Source organism: Melospiza melodia, chromosome 1 (assembly GCF_035770615.1).
Source record: "Melospiza melodia melodia isolate bMelMel2 chromosome 1, bMelMel2.pri, whole genome shotgun sequence".
Lineage (NCBI taxonomy): Eukaryota > Metazoa > Chordata > Aves > Passeriformes > Passerellidae > Melospiza > Melospiza melodia.
This window is the reverse complement of record NC_086194.1, coordinates 173,698,367-173,719,299: the sequence shown is the minus strand read 5'-3', so window position 1 is coordinate 173,719,299 and position 20,933 is coordinate 173,698,367.

Sequence of the window (20,933 nt, the reverse complement as noted above, 5' to 3'; positions counted from 1 at the left end):
CCCAAATCCCCAAATCCTTCATCCCAAATCCCAAAATGTTGGTCCAAAATTCCCAAATCATTCATGCCAAAACACCAAACCCTTCACCCCAAATCCCCAAACCCTTCACCCCAAATCCTTCTCCTCAAATCCTTCATCCCAAATTCCCAAATCTTGGTCCAAAATTCCCAAATAATCTCAAATTTCCCATCCCAAATCCCCAAATTCTTCACCCCAAAATCCAAAATCCTTCATCCCAAACCCCCAAATTCTTCCTCCCAAATCCCAAACCCTTCATCCCAAATCCCCAAATCCTTGATCCAAAATCCCCAAATCCTTGGTCCAAAATTCCCGAATCCTTGGTCCCAAATCCCCCATTCCAAACCCTTCATCCCAAATCTCCAAATCCCCAAACCCCAAATCCCCAAACCCCAAAATCCCAAATCCCCAAATCCTTCACCCCAAAATCCAAAATCCTTCAACCCAAATCCCCAAACCCGTCATCCCAAAAATCCCAAACTGCAAATCCCAAACCCCAAACCCCAAATCCCAAATCCCCAAATCCCCAAACCCGAAACCCCAAACCCCAAAATCCTCGATCCCAAACCCCAAATCCTTCATCCCAAATCCCCAAATCCCCAAATCCCAAACACCAAACCCCAAATCCCAAAGCCCAAATCCCAAAATCCTCGATCCAAAATCCCAAACCCCAAAATCCCCAAACCCCAAATCCCCAAACCCCAAAATCCGAAATCCCCAAATCCTTGATCCAAAATTCCCGAATCCTTGATCCCAAATCCCCCATTACAAACCCTTCATCCCAAATCCCCAAACCCCAAACCCCAAATCCCAAACCTCAAACCCCAAAATCCCAAACCCCAAATCCCCAAACCCCAAATCCCCAAATCCCAAATCCCCAAATCCCAAATCCCAAATCCCGAAACCCCAAACCCCAAACCCCAAATCCCAAATCCCCAAACCCCAAAATCCCCAAACCCCAAATCCCCAAACCCCAAATCCCAAACCCCAAACCCCAAACCCCAAAATCCTTGATCCAAAATCCCAAATCCCCAAATCCCCAAACCCCAAACCCCAAATCCCAAACCCCAAATCCCAAATCCCCAAACCCCAAATCCCCAAACCCCAAACCCCAAAATCCCAAACCCCAAACCCCAAAATCCTCGATCCAAAACCCCAAACCCCAAACCCCAAACCCCAAATCCCAAACCCCCAAATCCTTGATCCAAAATCCCAAATCCTTCATCCCAAATCCCCAAACCCCCAAATCCCCAAACCCCAAATCCCCAAAATCCCCAAATCCCCCAAATCCCCCAAATCCCCCAAATCCCCAAACCCCCAAAACCCCAAATCCCCACATCCCCAAACACCAAACCCCAAAATCCCAAACCCCAAATCCCAAATCCCCAAACCCCAAAACCCCAAACCCCAAAATCCTCGATCCAAATCCCCAAATCCTTCATCCCAAATCCCCCAAGTCCTTGATCCAAAGTTCCTAAATCCTTGATCCCAAATCCCCAAATCCCCAAACCCAAAACCCCCAAACCCTCGATCCAAAATCCCAAACCCTTCATCCCAAATCCCCAAATTCTTTCTCCCAAAACCCAAAACCCAAATCTCCAAACCCCAAATCCCAAATCCCAAATCCCCAAAATCCCCAAATCCCCCAAATCCCCCAAATCCCCAAACCCCCAAACCCCAAATCCCAAATCCCAAATCCCAAACCCCAAACCCCAAAATCCTCGATCCAAATCCCCAAACCCTTCATCCCAAATCCCCCAAGTCCTGGATCCAAAGTTCCTAAATCCTTGATCCCAAATCCCCAAATCCTTCATCCCAAATCCCTAAATCCCTCATCCCAAATCCCCAAACCCTTCACCCCAAATCCCCAAATCCTCGATCCAAAACCCCAAATCCTTCATCCCAAATCCCCAAATCCCCAAAATCCCAAACCCCAAATCCCAAATCCCAAATCCCCAAACCCCAAACCCCAAACCCCAAACCCCAAACCCCAAATCCCAAACCCCAAACCCCAAAATCCTCGATCCAAATCCCCAAACCCTTCATCCCAAATCGCCCAAGTCCTTGATCCAAAGTTCCTAAATCCTTGATCCCAAATCCCCAAATCCTTCATCCCAAATCCCTAAATCCCTCATCCCAAATCCCCAAATCCTTCATCCCAAACCCTTCACCCCAAATCCCCAAATTCTTCCTCCCAAACCCCAAACCCCAAATCCCAAACCCCAAACCCCAAAATCCCCAAATCCCAAACCCCCAAATCCCAAACCCCCAAATCCCAATCCCCAAATCCCAAAATCCCAAATCCCCAAATCCCCAAACCCCAAACCCCAAAATCCTCGATCCAAAATCCCAAACCCCAAACCCCAAACCCCAAATCCCCAAACCCCAAATCCTCGATCCAAAATCCCAAACCCCAAACCCCAAATCCCCAAACCCCAAACCCCAAACCCCAAAATCCCCAATCCCCAAACCCCAAAATCCTTGATCCAAAATCCCAAATCCCCAAACCCCAAATCCCAAACCCCAAACCCCAAATCCCAAACCCCCAAATCCCCAAACCCCAAACCCCAAATCCCCAAAGCCCAAACCCCAAATCCCAAATCCCCAAATCCCCAAATCCCCAAACCCCAAATCCCAAACCCCCAAATCCCAAATCCCCAAACCCCAAAATCCTTGATCCAAATTCCCAAATCCCCAAACCCCAAACCCCAAATCCCAAGTCCCAAATCCCCAAATCCCAAATCCCCAAATCCCAAACCCCAAGTCCCAAATCTCCAAACCCCAAATCCCCAAGTCCCAAATCTCCAAACCCCAAATCCCCAAACCCCAAATCCCAAAACCCCAAACCCCAAACCCCAAACCCCAAATCCCAAACCCCAAATCCCAAATCCCAAACCCCAAACCCCAAATCCCCAAACCCCAAATCCCAAACCCCAAATCCCAAATCCCAAACCCCAAATCCCAAACCCCAAAATCCACAAACCCCAAAACCCCAAATCCCAAATCCCCAAATCCCAAATCTCCAAACCCCAAATCCCCAAATTCCAAATCCCAAACCCCAAATCCCCAAATTCCCAAATCCCCAAACCCCAAACCCCAAAATCCCAAACCCCAAACCCCAAACCCCAAACCCCAAATCCCCAAATTCCCAAACCCCAAATCCCCAAACCCCAAATCCCCAAACCCCAAATCCCCAAATCCCAAATCCCCAAACCCCAAAATCCCAAACCCCAAATCCCAAATCCCCAAACCCCAAATCCCCAAACCCCAAACCCCAAAATCCCAAACCCCAAATCCCAAACCCCAAATCCCCAAATCCCCAAACCCCAAAATCCCAAACCCCAAACCCCAAATCCCCAAATCCCAAACCCCAAATCCTCAAACCCCAAACCCCAAATTCAGCATTTAAACAAGGAATTAATTTAATTTTCTTGGGGGAAATTTTTAGAAATTTCTGGGATGAGAAAAAAGAGGAATTGGGAAGGGGGAGCCCATCCTGAAATTAATTCTGGAAATCAAAAATAAAATTTTGGGGTTTTTTTCCAGGATTTTTTTAGGGTTTTTTGGGGTTTTTGGGGTTTTCTTGGTGATTTTTTGGAGGCAATTTTTGGTGTTTTTTGGGGTTTTTTCAGGATTTTTTAGGGTTTTTTTGGGGTTTTTTGGGGTTTTCTCGGTGTTTTTTGCAGGGGATCTTTGGTGGTTTTGGGGTTTTTTTTTCAGAAATTTTTTAGGGGTTTTGGGGGTTTTGGGGTTTTTTTCAGTATTTTTTAGGGTTTTTGGGGCTTTTTTGGTGGTTTTTTGGTGATTTTTTTCAGGATTTTTTTGGGTTTTTTGGAGGATTTTTGGAGGGGATCTTTGGTGGTTTTGGGTTTTTTTCAGTATTTTTAGGGGTTTTTTTGGGGTTTTTGGGGCTTTCTTGGTGGTTTGCTTGCAGAAGATCTTTGGTGTTTTTGGGGTTTTTTTCAGGATTTTTTTAGGGTTTTTGGGGTTTTTTTCTGTATTTTTTTAGGATTTTTTAGGGTTTTTCTGGGGTTTTTTGGTGTTTTTTGGAGGGGATCTTTGGTGGTTTTTTGGGGTTTTTTTTCAAGGATTTTTAGGGGTTTTTTTGGGTTTTCTCAGTGGTTTTTTGCAGGGGCTCTTTGGTGTTTTGGGGTTTTTTTTCAGGATTTTTTAGGGTTTTTGGGGGATTTTTGGGGGGTCTTTTGTGGTTTTGGGGTTTTTTTCAGTATTTTTTAGGGGTTTTTTGGGGTTTTTGGGGCTTTTTTGGTGTTTTTTTGGAGGGGATCTTTGGTGGTTTTGGTTTTTTTTTTCAGTATTTTTTAGGGTTTTTGGGGGCATTTTTGCAGGGGATCTTTGGTGTTTTTGGGGTTTTTTTCAGGACTTTTTTTTGGGGTTTTTGGGGCTTTCTCGGTGGTTTTCTTGCAGAAGATCTTTGGTGTTTTTGGGGTTTTTTTTCAGGATTTTTCAGGGGTTTTTTAGGGGATTTTTGGAGGGGATCTTTGGTGGTTTTGGGTTTTTTTCAGTATTTTTTGGGGTTTTTGGGGTTTTTTGGGGCTTTCTTGGCGGTTTTTTGGAGGGGATCTTTGGTGTTTTTGGGTTTTTTTTCAGGATTTTTTTAGGGTTTTTTGGGGTTTTTTTTCAGGATTTTTCGGGTTTTTTAGGGGTTTTTTGGGGCTTTCTCGGTGGTTTTTGGAGGGGATCTTTGGTGTTTTGGGGGTTTTTTTTTCAGGATTTTTTGGGTTTTTTTTGGGTTTTTTCAGTATTTTTTAGGGTTTTTTGGGGTTTTTTGGGGTTTTCTCGGTGTTTTTTGCAGGGGATCTTTGGTGTTTTTGGGGTTTTTTTTTTCAGAAATTTTTTAGGGGTTTTGGGGGTTTTGGGGTTTTTTTCAGTATTTTTAAGGGTTTTTTGGGGCTTTTTTGGTGGTTTTTTGGTGATCTTTTTCAGGATTTTTTAGGGGTTTTGGGGGGATTTTTGGAGGGGATCTTTGGTGTTTTTGGGGTTTTTTTTCAGTATTTTTTAGGGGTTTTTTGGGGTTTTTTGGGGCTTTCTCGGTGGTTTTTGCAGGGGATCTTTGGTGATTTTGGGGTTTTTTTCAGGATTTTTTGGGGTTTTTTTTGGGTTTTTTCAGTATTTTTTAGGGTTTTTTGGGGGTTTTTGGGGCTTTCTTGGAGTTTTTTTGGAGGGGATCTTTGGTGCTTTTGGGTTTTTTTTTTTCAGAAATTTTTTAGGGTTTTTTTGGGGACTTTTGGGGTTTTTTTCAGTATTTTTTAGGGTTTTTTGGGGGCTTTTTTGGTGGTTTTTTGGTGATTTTTTTCAGTATTTTTTAGGGTTTTTTTTCAGGTTTTTTGGGGCTTTCTCGGTGTTTTTTTGGAGGGGATCTTTGGTGGTTTTGGGTTTTTTTTCAGGATTTTTTGGGGTTTTTTGGGGGGATTTTTGGGGCTTTCTCAGTGATTTTTTGGAGGGGATCTTTGGGGTTTTTTTGGTTTTTTTTTCAGGATTTTTTTAGGATTTTTTGGGGGTTTCTTGGAGGTTTTTGGGGTTTTTTTCAGTATTTTATAGTGTTTTTTGGGGGGGATATTTGGTGTTTTTGGTGTTTTTATGCTGGGGATCTTTGTTGTTTTTGGGGTTTTTTTCAGGACTTTTTAGGATTTTTTTTGGCTTTTTGGGGCGTTCTCGGTGGTTTTTTTAGGAGGGGATCTTTGGTGGTTTTGGGGTTTTTTTTTCAGTATTTTTTAGGGTTTTTTGGGGTTTTTTGGGGTTTTCTCGGTGTTTTTTTGGAGGGGATCTTTGGTGTTTTGGGGTTTTTTTTTCAGGAATTTTAGGGTTTTTTTTGGGGCTTTCTTGGTGGTTTTTTTGGAGGGGATTTTTTATGTTTTCGGGGTTTTTTTCCAGGATTTTTAGGGGTTTTTTGGGCTTTTTTGGTGTTTTTTTTGAGGGGATCTTTGGTGTTTTTGGGTTTTTTTTTCAGTATTTTTTACAGGGTTTTTTTTGAGCTTTCTTGGTGTTTTATGGAGGGGATCCTTGGTGTTTTTGGGGTTTTTTTCAGTATTTTTTAGGGTTTTTTTGGGGATTTTTTGGTGTTTTTGGGGTTTTTTTCAGTATTTTTTAGGGTTTTTTTGGGGAATTTTTGGTGGTTTTGGGTTTTTTTCAGGATTTTTTTAGGGTTTTTAGGGTTTTTTTGGGGTTTTCTCGGTGTTTTTTTGTCGGGGATCTTTGGTGTTTTGGGGATTTTTTTCAGGATTTTTTAGGGTTTTTTTGGGGCTTTCTTGGTGGTTTTTTTGGAGGGGATTTTTTATGTTTTTGGGGTTTTTTTCCAGTATTTTTTAGGGGTTTTTTGGGGCTTTCTCGGTGATTTTTTGGAGGGGATCTTTGGTGTTTTTGTGGTTTTTTTTTCAGTATTTTTAAGGTTTTTTGGGGGTTTTTTGGGGCTTTCTTGGTGGTTTTTTTGCAGAGGATCTTTGGTGTTTTGAGGTTTTTTTTTCAGGATTTTTTTAGGATTTTTTTGGGGCTTTCTTGGTGTTTTTTGGAGGGGATTTTTGGTGGTTTTTTGGGTTGTTTCAGGACTTTTTTTTTAGGGTTTTTTGAGGGTTTTGGGCTTTTTTGGTGTTTTTTTTTGGAGGGGATCTTTGGTGTTTTGGGGTTTTTTTTCAGGACTTTTTTTTGGAGGTTTTGGGGCTTTCTCGGTCGTTTTCTTGCAGAAGACCTTTGGTGATTTTGGGGTTTTTTTTCAGTATTTTTTAGGGTTTTGGGGGGATTTTTGGGGGGGTCTTTGGTGTTTTTGGGGTTTTTTTTCAGTATTTTTTAGGGTTTTTTAGGGTTTTTTTTGGGTTTTCTCGGTGATTTTTTGCAGGGGATCTTTGGCGGTTTTGGGGTTTTTTTCAGGATTTTTTAGGGTTTTTGGGTTTTTGGGGCTTTCTCGGTGATTTTTTGGAGGGGATTTTTGGTGGTTTTTTGGGTTTTTTCAGGACTTTTTTTAGGGTTTTTTGAGGGTTTTTTTTTGTTTTTTTCAGTATTTTTTAGGGTTTTTTGGGGTTTTTGGGGCTTTCTTGGTGATTTTTTGGGGGGGGATTTTTGGTGTTTTTGGGGGTTTTTTTTCCAGGACTTTTTTTAGGGTTTTTTGGGGTTTTTTTGCAGGGGATCTTTGGTGGTTTTGGGGTTTTTTTTTCAGAAATTTTTTAGGGGTTTTTTGGGGTTTTTGATTTTTTTTCAGTATTTTTTAGGATTTTTGGGCTTTTTTGGTGGTTTTTTGGTGATTTTTTCAGGATTTTTTAGGGGGTTTTTGGGGGATTTTTGGAGGGGATCTTTGGTGGTTTTGGGGTTTTTTTCAGGATTTTTTTTAGGGTTTTTTGGGGGTTTTTGGTGGTTTTTGGAGGGATCTTTGGTGGTTTTGGGTTTTTTTTCAGGATTTTTTGGGGTTTTTTGGGGGTTTTTGGTGTTTTTTGGAGGGGATCTTTGGTGGTTTTGGGGTTTTTTTTCCGGATTTTTTAGGATTTTTTGGGGCTTTCTTGGTGGTTTTTTGGAGGGTTTTGTGGTTTTTTTTTCAGTATTTTTTAGGGTTTTTTTGGGATTTTTGGGGCTTTCTCGGTGGTTTTTTGGAGGGGATCTTTGGTGTGTTTGGTGATTTTTTTTCAGTATTTTTTAGGGTTTTTTTTGGGGTTTTTTGGGGTTTTTTGGAGGGGATCTTTGGTGTTTTTGGTGATTTTTTTTCAGTATTTTTAGGGGTTTTTGGGGCTTTTTTGGTCGTTTTTTGGAGGGGATTTTTGGTGTTTTTTTGGGTTTTTTCAGGACTTTTTTTAGGGTTTTTTGAGGGTTTTTTTTGTTTTTTTTTCAGTATTTTTTAGGGTTTTTGGGGTTTTTGTGGCTTTCTTGGTGATTTTTGGAGGGGATCTTTGGTGGTTTTGGGGTTTTTTTTTCAGGATTTTTTGGGGTTTTTGGGGCTTTCTTGGTGTTTTTTTGCAGGGGATCTTTGGTGTTTTTGGGGGTTTTTTCCTGGATTTTTTAGGGTTTTTTTCTGTTTTTTTTTTCAGTATTTTTTAGGGGTTTTTTGGGGCTTTCTTGGTGTTTTTTGCAGGGGATCTTTGGTGTTTTGGGGTTTTTTTTTCAGAATTTTTTTAGGGTTTTTTGGGGATTTTTTTTCAGTATTTTTTAGGGTTTTTTGGGGCTTTTTTGGTGGTTTTTTGGAGGGGATCTTGGTGGTTTTGGGTTTTTTTTCAGTATTTTTTAGGGTTTTTTTGGGGGATTTTTGCAGGGGATCTTTGGTGGTTTTGGATTTTTTTCAGTATTTTTTAGGGGTTTTTTGGGTTTTTTTGGGTTTTTTTGGAGGGGATCTTTGGTGGTTTGGGGTTTTTTTTCAGGATTTTTTAGGGTTTTTTTGGGGGATTTTTGCAGGGGATCTTTGGTGGTTTTGGGGTTTTTTTTCAGGATTTTTTTAGGGTTTTTTGGGGCTTTTTTGGGCTTTCTTGGTGTTTTTTTTTTTTGGAGGGGATCCTTGGTGGTTTTGGTTTTTTTTTTCAGTATTTTTTAGGGGTTTTTGGGGATTTTTGGAGGGGATCTTTGGTGTTTTGGGGGTTTTTTCAGTATTTTTAGGGGTTTTGGGGTTTTTTTGGGGCTTTTTTGGTGTTTTTTTGCAGGGGATCTTTGGTGATTTTGGGGTTTTTTTTCAGGATTTTTTTAGGGGTTTTTTTGGGTTTTTTGGGGTTTTCTTGGTGGTTTTTGGAGGGGATCTTTGGTGGTTTTGGTTTTTTTTTTTCAGGATTTTTTGGGGTTTTTTTTGGGTTTTTTCAGGATTTTTTTAGGGGTTTTTTTTGGGGTTTTTGGGGCTTTCTTGGAGTTTTTTTGAGGGGATCTTTGGTGCTTTTGGTTTTTTTTTTTTCAGAAATTTTTAGGGGTTTTTGGGGTTTTTGGGGTTTTTTTCAGTATTTTTTAGGGGTTTTTGGGGCTTTTTTGGTGGTTTTGGGTTTTTTTTCAGTATTTTTTAGGGTTTTTTGGGGGATTTTTGGAGGGGATCTTTGGTGTTTTTGGGGTTTTTTTCAGGATTTTTTAGGGGTTTTGGGGCCTTTTGGATGTTTTTTTTGCAGGGGATCTTTGGTGTTTTCGGGGGTTTTTTTAGGATTTTTTAGGGTTTTTTGGTGTTTTTCTGGAGGGGATCTTTGGTGTTTTTGGGGTTTTTTTCAGGATTTTTTAGGGGTTTTTGGGGTTTTTGTGGCTTTCTTGGTGATTTTTGGGGGGGATTTTTGGTGCTTTTGGGGTTTTTTTTCAGGATTTTTTTTGGGGTTTTTGGGGACTTTCTCGGTGGTTTTTTGCAGGGGATCTTTGGTGGTTTTGGGTTTTTTTTTCAGGATTTTTTAGGGTTTTTTTTGGGGGATTTTTGCAGGGATCTTTGGTGTTTTGGGGCTTTTTTTCAGTATTTTTTAGGGGTTTTTAGGGGCTTTCTTGGTGTTTTTTTTCAGGGATCTTTGGTGGTTTCGGGGTTTTTTTTCAGTATTTTTTAGGGTTTTTGGGGGGATTTTTGCAGGGGATCTTTGGTGGTTTGGGTTTTTTTCAGTATTTTTTAGGGTTTTTTAGGGGATTTTTGGAGGGGATCTTTGGTGTTTTTGGTGATTTTTTTTCTTCAGTATTTTTTAGGGGTTTTTTGGGTTTTTTTTTTGCAGGGGATCTTTGGTGTTTTTGGGGTTTTTTTCAGGACCTTTTTAGGGTTTTTTGAGGGTTTTGGGGCTTTTTTGGTTTTTTTTTTTTTTTTTTGTCGGGGATCTTTGGTGGTTTTGGGGTTTTTTTCAGGATTTTTTGGGGTTTTTTTGGGGCTTTCTTGTGGTTTTTTTGGAGGGGATTTTTAATGTTTTTGGGGTTTTTTTCCAGTATTTTTTAGGGGTTTTTTGGGGTTTTCTCGGTGATTTTTTGGAGGGGATCTTTGGTGGTTTTCGTTTTTTTTTCAGTTTTTTTTTCCGGGTTTTTTGGGGGCTTTTTTGGTGATTTTTTTGCAGGGGATCTTTGGTGTTTTGGGGCTTTTTTCAGTATTTTTTAGGGGTTTTTTCGGGGATTTTTGGGGCTTTCTGGGTGGTTTTTTTTTTTGAGGGGATCTTTGGTGTTTTTGGGTTTTTTTTTTCAGGATTTTTTAGGGTTTTTTGGGGTTTTTTGGGCTTTCTTGGTGGTTTTCTTGCAGAAGATCTTTGGTGTTTCGGGGTTTTTTTTCAGGATTTTTTTAGGGTTTTGGGGTTTTTTTCTGTATTTTTTTAGGATTTTTTAGGGTTTTTCTGGGGTTTTTTGGTGTTTTTTGGAGGGGATCTTTGGTGTTTTTGGGTTTTTTCAGTATTTTTTAGGGGTTTTTTGGGGTTTTTTTGGGTCTTTCTTGGTGTTTTTTTGAGGGGATCCTTGGTGTTTTTGGGGTTTTTTTTCCGGATTTTTTAAGGGTTTTTTTGGGGGTTTTTCAGTATTTCTTAGGGGGTTTTGGGGTTTTTTCAGTATTTTTTAGGGGTTTTTTGGGGGGTTTTTGGGGCTTTCTCGGTGGTTTTTTGGAGGGGATTTTTGGTGTTTTTTTGGGTTTTTTTCAGGACTGTTTTTAGGGTTTTTTTAAGGGGTTTTTTTTTTGTTTTTTCAGTATTTTTTAGGGTTTTTTGGGGTTTTTTGGGGTTTTCTCGGTGATTTTTTGCAGGGGATCTTTGGTGTTTTGGGGTTTTTTTCAGGATTTTTTAGGGGTTTTTGGGGTTTTTGTGGCTTTCTTGGTGATTTTTTGGGGGGATTTTTGGTGCTTTTGGGGTTTTTTTCCAGGATTTTTTAGGGGTTTCTTTGGGGTTTTTTTTCAGTATTTTTCAGTATTTTTTAGGGGTTTTTTGGGGCTTTCTTGGTGTTTTTTTGCAGGGCATCTTTGGTGGTTTTTTGTTTTTTTTCAGGATTTTTTCAGTATTTTTTAGGGGTTTTTGGGGCTTTCTCGGTGGTTTTTTGCAGGGGATCTTTGGTGGTTTTGGGGTTTTTTTTCCAGTATTTTTTAGGGTTTTTTGGGGGGTTTTTTGGTGTTTTTTTGGAGGGGATCTTTGGTGTTTTGGGGTTTTTTTCAGTATTTTTTTAGGGGTTTTTGGGTTTTTTTGGGTTTTCTCGGTGATTTTTTGCAGGGGATCTTTGGTGTTTTTGGGGTTTTTTTTCAGGATTTTTTTGGGGCTTTCTCGGTGTTTTTTGCAGGGGATTTTTGGTGTTTTTTTGGGTTTTTTCAGGATTTTTTTAGGGTTTTTTTGGGGCTTTCTCGGTGTTTTTTGGAGGGGATCTTTGGTGCTTTTGGTTTTTTTTTTTTTCAGAAATTTTTTAGGGGTTTTTGGGGTTTTTTTCAGTATTTTTTAGGGTTTTTTGGGGCTTTTTTGGTGGTTTTTTGGTGATCTTTTTCAGGATTTTTTAGGGGTTTTGGGGGAATTTTTGGAGGGGATCTTTGGTGTTTTTGGGGTTTTTTTTCAGTATTTTTTAGGGGTTTTTTGGGGTTTTTTGGGGCTTTCTCGGTGGTTTTCGCAGGGGATCTTTGGTGATTTTGGGGTTTTTTTCAGGATTTTTTGGGTTTTTTTTTGGTTTTTTTCAGTATTTTTTAGGTTTTTTTGGGGGTTTTTGGGGCTTTCTTGGAGTTTTTTTGGAGGGGATCTTTGGTGCTTTTGGGTTTTTTTTTCAGAAATTTTTTAGGTTTTTTTGGGATTTTTGGGTTTTTTTTTTCAGTATTTTTTAGGGTTTTTTGGGGCTTTTTTGGTGGTTTTTTGGTGATTTTTTCAGTATTTTTTAGGGGTTTTTTTCAGGGTTTTTGGGGCTTTCTCGGTGTTTTTTGGAGGGGATCTTTGGTGGTTTTGGGTTTTTTTTCAGGATTTTTAAGGGTTTTTTGGGGGGTTTTGGTGTTTTTTGGAGGGGATCTTTGGTGTTTTTCGGGTTTTTTTCAGTATTTTTTAGGGGTTTTTTTGGGTGATTTTTGGGGCTTTCTCGGTGTTTTTTGCAGGGGATCTTTGGTGTTTTTTTGGGGTTTTTTTTCAGGATTTTTTAGGGTTTTTTTGGGGTTTTTGGGGCTTTCTTGGTGGTTTTCTTGCAGAAGATCTTTGGTGTTTTTGGGGTTTTTTTTCAGGATTTTTTAAGGGTTTTTGGGGTTTTTTTCTGTATTTTTTTAGGATTTTTTAGGGTTTTTTTGGGTTTTTTGGTGTTTTTTGGAGGGGATCTTTGCTGTTTTTGGGTTTTTTCAGTATTTTTAGGGGGTTTTGGGGTTTTTTTTTTCAGTATTTTTCAGGGGTTTTTTGGGGTTTTTTTGGGGGGTTTTCCTGTGGTTACTTGGGGTTTGTTTGAGGTTTTTATGGAGTTTGATTTGGGCTTTGCTGGGGTTGTTTTTTTTGGGTTTTTTTTGGGGGTTTTTTGGGTTTTTTTTTTGGTGCTTTGGATTTTCTCAGTGTCTTTTTGGGGTTATTTTAGGTGGGATTTTTGGAGTTTTCCAGTGGGGTTTTGGGGTTTTTCTCGGGCGATTTTTTGGGGTTTAATCCAGGTTCCATCCGGCTTTAATCGCGGTTTAATCCGGCTTTAATCGAGCTTTAATCGGAATTATTCTGGGATCTGATCAGGATCCCCCCGGCTTTTCTGTGGGATCCTCGCTGCGATTTTTTCGGGATCTGCCCCGAATCCAGACGGGATCCGTTGCCCAGAACCCCCTCCCGCCCCCCCCCCCCCCCAACCCTTATCAATCCCTTATCAATCCCTTATCAATTCCTTATCAATCCCATATCATTCCCCCTCATTTCTCCTTATCTACGTAATAAAAACACTCGCGGATTCCGCAGCCCCGCCCCCACCCTCATGGCGACCCCCGACAGGGCCGGGCCCCTCCCTGTCGCCCCTCCCTGTCGCGACAGGCGACAGCGACAGCCAAGGCCGCGCCACCCGGAAGTGGCCACATGGGGGACCGCAATGTGCGAGCACCTCAAGTGGTGCGGCGCTGAAAAGGTTCCGGGGGGAAACGGAAATTGAAGGAGAAGGGCCTGGGGGATTTTTCGGTTATAGGGGATTCTATAGATCTCTAAATCCTATGGAATCCTTCTAGAGACCCCTCAGAGTTTCTCTGTAGGGGCTCAAAGGCATAAAAAGCCTCAGCGACGCCATAAAAATCCCGCCATAGGTTCCTATAGCGCTGCGCCCCCTCATGGATGCGCCCCCGCCCCCCTCACGGCGGCTTCCCGCCATTTTCCCCTCAGGGCCCTCAGAGCCCGGGAGGCGACGAGAAAAGCTCCGGGTGAGGGAAAAAGTTGAAAATGAGGCGGAAAAATCTCCGGGATGAGGGGAAATGTTGGAAAATGAGGCGGAAAAAGCAGCGGGATGAGGGAAAAAGTTGAAAAATGAGGCGGAAAATGCAGCGGGATGAGGTAGAAAAAGAGCTGGGATGGGGCGGAGAAAGAGCGGGATGAGGGGAAAACATGACGGGGGGAAATTGGAACATGAGGGGAAAAGGTGGAAAATGAGGGGGAAAACACAGAGAGGAGGGGAAAAACCACTGGGATAAGGGGGAAAATGTAAAAATTAGTTGACAAGACAAAAAAAAAAAAAAAGGAGGGGGGGAATAAGTAATGAAATGAGGTAAAAACGCAGCAAAATGAGGTGGGAAGAAAATGGGCTGAGGGGAAAGCCACTGGGATAAGGGGGAAAATATCAAAATTAGGTGAAAAATAAAATAATAAGGGGGGACACCACCAGGATGAGGGGAAAACCACTGGGATAAGGGGGGAAAATATGAAAATGAGTTGAAAAACAAAAAAAAAGAGGGGGGATAAGTAATGAAATGAGGTAAAAACGCAGCAAATTTAGGCGGGAAAAACTGGGCTGAGGGGAAAGCCACTGAGGGATAAGGAGGAAAAGATCAAAATTAGGTGAAAAACAAAAACAATTAAGATGGGAAATAGGACCAGGATGAGGGGAAAACCACTGGGATAAGGGGGAAAATATAAAAATGAGGTGAAAAACTAAAAAAAAAATGAGGGGGATAAGTAATGAAATGAGGTAAAAACGCAGCAAATTTAGGCGGGAAGAAAATGGGCTGAGGGGAAAGCCACTGGGATAAGGGGGAAAATATCGAAATTAGGTGAAAAACAAAAAAAATTAAGATGGGAAATAGGACCAGGATGAGGGGAAAACCTCTGGGATAAAGGGAAATAAAAATGAGGTGAAAAACTAAGAAAAAAATGAGGGGGATAAGTAATGAAATGAGGTAAAAACGCAGCAAAATCAGGCGGGAAGAAAATGGGCTGAGGGGAAAGCCACTGGGATAAGGAGGAAAATATCAAAATTAGGTGAAAAACAAAAAAAAATAAGAGGGAAATAGGACCAGGATGAGGGGAAAACCTCTGGGATAAGGGGGAAAATATAAAAATGAGGTGAAAAACTAAAAAAAAAAGAGGGGGATAAGTAATGAAATGAGGTAAAAACGCAGCAAAATGAGGTGGGAGGAAAATGGCTGAGGGGAAAGCCACTGAGGGATAAGGAGGAAAATATCAAAATTAGGTGAAAAACACAACAAAAAGGGGGGAAACCACCAGATGAGGGGAAAACCACTGGGATAAGGGGGAAAATATAAAAATGAGGTGAAAAACTAAAAAAAAAATGAGGGGGATAAGTAATGAAATGAGGTAAAAACGCAGCAAATTTAGGCGGGAAGAAAATGGGCTGAGGGGAAAGCCACTGGGATAAGGGGGAAAATATCAAAATTAGGTGAAAAACAAAAAAAAAAAAGAGGGGAAATAGGACCAGGATGAGGGGAAAACCACTGGGATAAGGGGGAAAATATAAAAATGAGGTGAAAAACTAAAAAAAAAATGAGGGGGATAAGTAATGAAATGAGGTAAAAACGCAGCAAAATGAGGTGGGAGGAAAATGGGCTGAGGCAAAAAATCTGAAAATGAGGTGGAAAAACAACAGGATGAGGGGAAAATTATTGGGGTAAGGGGAAAATATTAAAATTGTGTAAAAATCTGAGGGGATAAAGGTGAAAATACCAAAATGAGGTGGGGAAAATATCAAAATGAGGTAGAAAACCAGCAGAATAAGGGGAAAATAGTAAAATAAAGTTGAAAATTAGCAGAATGAGGGTGAAATGTTAGGATAAAGTAAAAAACAGCCCAAATTTAGGTGGAAAAAAATCAAAATAAGGGAGAAAAAAATAAGGAATGAAGGGGAAATAATGGGATGAGGGGGAAAATACAAAAATGAGGTTGAAAAGCAGCAAAATGAGGTGGAAAATCACCAAAATGAGATGAAAATCAGCAAAATGAGGTGGAAAATCACCAAAGTGAGGTGGAAATCACCAAAATGAGATGAAAATCACCAAAATGAGATGAAAATCACCAAAATAAAGTGGAAAATCAGCAAAATGAGGTGAAAAATCAGCAAAATGAGATGGAAATCACCAAAATGAGATGAAAATCACCAAAATAAAGTGGAAAATCACCAAAATGAGGTGAAAAGCACGAAAATGGGGTGGAAAATCACCAAAATGAGGTGAAAATCACCAAAATGGGGTGGAAAATCAGCAAAATGAGGTGAAAAATCACGAAAATGAGGTGAAAATCACCAAAATGAGGTGGAAAATCACCAAAATGAGATGAAAATCACCAAAATGAGGTGAAAATCACCAAAATGAGGTGGAAAATCACCAAAAATCGGTGGAAAATCACCAAAAATCGGTGGAAAATAACAAAAATGGGTCGGAAATGATGGAAATAATGGAAAATTCTTGGATTGGGAGGAGGAAATTCCATCAGGGAACGTCAAACGCGGCGGCGGCCGGGCCAGGAGGAGTTGATTGTTTATTTTTATGTGTTTATTCTTTTTTTATTTATTGTTTATGTGTTTATTGTTTAATTGTTTAGTGTTTATTTGTTTAGTGTTTATTTGTTTATCGTTTATTTGTTTATGGTTTATGTGTTCATTGTTTCTCGTTTATTTGTTTGTGGGTTATTGTTTTATTGTTTATTGTTAATTTGTTTATCGATTTATTTGTTTATTGTTTGTTGTTTTTGTTTATTTGTTTATTGTTTACTTGTTTATTGTTTATTTGGTTATTTGTGTATTATTTGTTTGTTTATTTGTTTATTGTGCATTTGTTTAATTGTTTATTTGTTTTGGTAATTGGTTATTTGTTAGTTTGTATATTGTTTATTAGTTTATTGTATATTTGTTTATTCTTTATTTGTTTATTGTTTATGGTTTATTGGTTCATTGTTTATTTGTTTATTGTTTATGGTTTCATTGTTTATTTGTTTGTTGGTTTTTATTTTATTGTTTATTTGTTTATTGTTTTTGTGGTTTATCGGTTTATTTGTTTATTTGTTTATTGTTTATTTGTTTGTTGTTTACTTGTTTATTGTTTATTTGGTTATTTGTGAATTATTTGTTTGTTTATTTGTTTATTGTGTATTTGTTTAATTGTTTATTTGTTTTGGTAATTGGTTATTTGTTAGTTTGTATATTGTTTATTAGTTTATTATATATTTGTTTATTCTTTATTTGTTTATTGTTTATGGTTTATTGGTTCATTGTTTATTTGTTTATTGTTTATGGTTTCATTGTTTATTTGTTTGTTGGTTTTTATTTTATTGTTTATTTGTTTATTGTTTTATTGGTTTATCGGTTTATTTGTTTATTTGTTTATTGTTTATTTGTTTATTGTTTACTTGTTTAATGTTTATTTGGTTATTTGTGTAGTATTTGTTTCTTTATTTGTTTATTGTTTATTCGTTTAATAGTTTATTTGGTTTTGGTAATTGTTTATTTGTTAGTTTGTTTACTGTTTATTTGTTTATTGCTTATTTTATTGTTTATTTGTTCATTGTTTATGTGTTTATTGTTTATATGTTTAATTGTTTATTTGCTTTTGGTAATTGTTTATTTGTTAGGTTGTTTATTGTTTATTTGTTTATTTCTTTATTGTTTATTTTATTGTTTATGTGTTTATTGTTTATTGGTTTTTGTTGTATTGTTTATTGTTTGTTTTTTGTTTTATTGGTTTATTTGTTTATTGGTTTATTGTTTATTTGGTTATTTGTGTATTATTTGTTTGTTATTTTGTTTATTTGTTTATTGTTTATTTGTTTAATTGTTTATCTGTTTTTGGTAATTGTTTATTTGTTTATTGTTTATTTGTTCATTGTTTACTTGTTTAATGTTTATTTGGTTATTTGTGTACTATTTGTTTCTTTATTTGTTTGTTTATTCGTTTAATTGTTTATTTGGTTTTGGTAATTGTTTATTTGTTAGTTTGTTTATTGTTTATTTGTTTATTGTTTGTTTTGTTTATTTGTTCATTGTTTATGTGTTTATTGTTTATATGTTTAACTGTTTATTTGCTTTTGGTAATTGTTTATTTGTTAGGTTGTTTATTGTTTATTTGTTTATTTCTTTATTGTTTATTTGTTTATTGTTTATTGGTTTTTGTTTTATTGTTTATTGTTTGTTTATTGTTTTATTGGTTTATCGGTTTATTTGTTTATTGGTTTATTGTTTATTTGGTTATTTGTGTATTATTTGTTTGTTAATTTGTTTATTTGTTTACTGTTTATTTGTTTAATTGTTTATATGTTTTGGTAATTGTTTATTTGTTTATTGTTTATGGTTTATTTGTTAATTGTTTATTTGTTATTTGTTTATTTGTTATTTATTGTTTATTTGTTTATGTATTTATTGGTTTTTGTTTTATTTATTGTTTATTTGTTTATTGGTTTATTTGTTTATTGGTTTATTTGTTTATTGTTTAATTGTTTAGTGCTTATTTGTTTATTGTTTATTTGTTTATGGTTTATTGTTTATTTGTTTGTTTTTGTTTTATTGTTTATTGTTTATTGTTTTATTGTTTGTTTATTGTTTTGTTGGTTTATCAGTTTATTGGTTTATCGGTTTATTGGTTTATTTGTTTATTGTTTATTGGTTATTGGTTATGTGTTTATTTATTTGTTGGTTTTTGTTTTATTGTTTATTGTTTATTTGTTTATTGTTTATTTGTTTATTGTTTATTTGTTTTGTAATTGTTTATGTGTTAGTTTGTTAATGGTTTATTTGTTTATTGTTTATTTCTTTATTGTTTATGGTTTATTTGTTAATTGTTTATTTGTTTATTTTTAATGGTTTGTTTATTGTTTATTTGTTTTTGTTAATTTTTATTGTTAATTGCTTATTGTTTATTTGTTTATTGTCTATTTGTTTGTTGTTTAATTGTTTATTGGTTCATTGTTTATAGTTTATTTCTTTATTTTTTATTTCTTTATTTCTTTATTTGTTCATTTCCAGCAGACCCCGAGCAGGAGAACCAAGAGCCCAAATCCAACTTTGCCCTCCCCCAATTCCCCCTCGGTCCCGGCGTTCCCTCCGACGTTCCGGGGAGATTTCCGTGGATTTCGACACTTTGGGAAGAGTTTTCCGTGGATTTCAAAACTTTGCGAAGAGTTTTCCATGGAATTCTTGGCCATGGGAAGAGTTTTCCGTGGATTTCTCAACTTTGGGAAGAGTTTTCGGTGGATTTCTCAACCATGGGAAGAGTTTTCCATGGAATTCTCAATTTTGGGAAGAGTTTTCCGTGGATTTCTTGGCCATGGGAAGAGTCTTCCATGGATTTCTCAATTTTGGGAAGAGTTTTCTGTGGATTTCTTGACCATGGGAAGAGTTTTCCATGGATTTTTCAACTATGGGAAGAGTTTTCCATGGATTTTGCCAAGATGAATCCGTCCCACTACAAGTTTTCCATGGATTTCAAAACTTTGGGAAGAGTTTTCCATGGATTTCTTGGCCATGGGAAGAGTTTTCCATGGATTTCTCAACTTTGGGAAGAGTTTTCCATGGATTTCAAAACTTTGCGAAGAGTTTTCCATGGATTTCTCCAAGGTGAATCCATCCCACTGCAGATTTTCCATGGATTTCTTGGCCATGGGAAGAGTTTTCCGTGGATTTCTCCAAGATGAATCCATTCCCAGGTGAGTTTTCCATGCATTTTTCCAAGGTGAATCCGTCCCACAGCAAATTTTCCGTGGATTTCTTGGCCATGGAGAAGAGTTTTCCGTGGATTTCTCAATTTTGGGAAGAGTTTTCTGTGGATTTCTTGACCATGGGAAGAGTTTTCCATGGATTTTTCCAAGATGAATCCGTCCCACTACAAGTTTTCCATGGATTTCAAAACTTTGGGAAGAGTTTTCCATTGATTTCAAAACTTTGGGAAGAGTTTTCCGTGGATTTCTTGGCCATGGGAAGAGTTTTCCATGGATTTTTCAACTATGGGAAGAGTTTTCCGTGGATTTCTCAACTTTGGGCAGAGTTTTCCGTGGATTTCAAAACTTTGGGAAGAGTTTTCCGTGGATTTCTCCAAGATGAATCCATTCCAAAGTAAGTTTTCCATGGATTTCTCAATTTTGGGAAGAGTTTTCGATGGATTTCTCAATTTTGGGAAGAGTTTTCCATGGGTTTTTCCAAGGTGAATCCGTCCCACTGCAGATTTTCCATGGAATTCTCAACTTTGGGAAGAATTTTCCGTCGATTTCTTGGCCATGGGAAGAGTTTTCCGTGGATTTCTCAACTTTGGGAAGAGTTTTCCATGGATTTCTCAACTTTGGGAAGAGTTTTCTGTGGATTTCTCAACTTTGGGAAGAGTTTTCCGTGGATTTCTCCAAGATGAATCCATTCCCAGGTGAGTTTTCCGTGGATTTCTTGGCCATGGGAAGAGTTTTCCGTGGATTTCTCAACCATGGGAAGAATTTTCCATGGATTTCTAAACTTTGGGAAGAGTTTTCCGTGGATTTCAAAACTTTGGGAAGAGTCTTCCGTGGATTTCTCCAAGATGAATCCATTCCAAAGTAAGTTTTCCATGGATTTCTCAACTTTGGGAAGTTTTCCGTGGATTTCTCAACTTTGGGAAGAGTTTTCCATGGATTTCTCAACTATGGGAAGAGCTTTCCTTGGATTTCTCAACTATGGAATTTTCCGTGGAGTTCTCCAAGATGAATCCGTCCCCAGGTAAGTTTTCCATGGATTTCTCAACTTTGGGAAGAATTTTCCGTCGATTTCTTGGCCATGGGAAGAGTCTTCCATGGATTTCTCAACTTTGGGAAGAGTTTTCCATGGATTTCTCAACTTTGGGAAGAGTTTTCCGTGGATTTCAAAACTTTGGGAAGAGTTTTCCGTGGATTTCTCCAAGATGAATCCATTCCAAAGTAAGTTTTCCATGGATTTCTCAACTTTGGGAAGTTTTCCGTGGATTTCTCAATTTTGGGAAGAGTTTTCCATGGATTTCTAAACTATGGGAATTTTCCATGGATATTTTAGTTCCGGGAAAAGTTTTCCGTGGATTTCTTGGTTGTGGGAAGAGTTTTCCATGGATTTCTCCATGAATCCACCCCCAGGTAAGTTTTCCATGGAATTCTCGTCCCGCCGCGAGAGTTTTCCACGGATTTCTCCACGATAAATTCCTCCTGGATTTTTCCAAAGGGCCAAACCATGGGGAATATCCTGCTCCAAAGGTTTCGTCCTCCATGGGATTCCTCCCAGGAATCTGCTCCGTTTTTTATCATGGAATCTTCAGCTTCAGGATGAGCCTGGAATTTTTGGGAATTTTTGGGAATTTTTGGGAATTTCCACTCTAGCACCACGGAATCGTCTCCAGACTCGTTTCTCTGCAAAATTCCCGCTCTGGAATTCCATCTGCGCCCGGATTGGTTTTTTTTCCAACTTCAGTCTCGTTCCAGAAGCGACGCCGCCGTTCCCGACGGGATCGGGAGAAGCTTCCGGAAGCTTCCCGCGGAATCAATCCAGCCCCGGAGCCTTCCCGGGATTTTGGCCAAATTCCTGATTGGAAATTCCAATTTTCCTGATGGAAAAACACCGGGATGGGCTGGAAAAGCAACGAAATGAGAGGAAAAATATCGGGATCGGGCGGAAAAATAACGAAA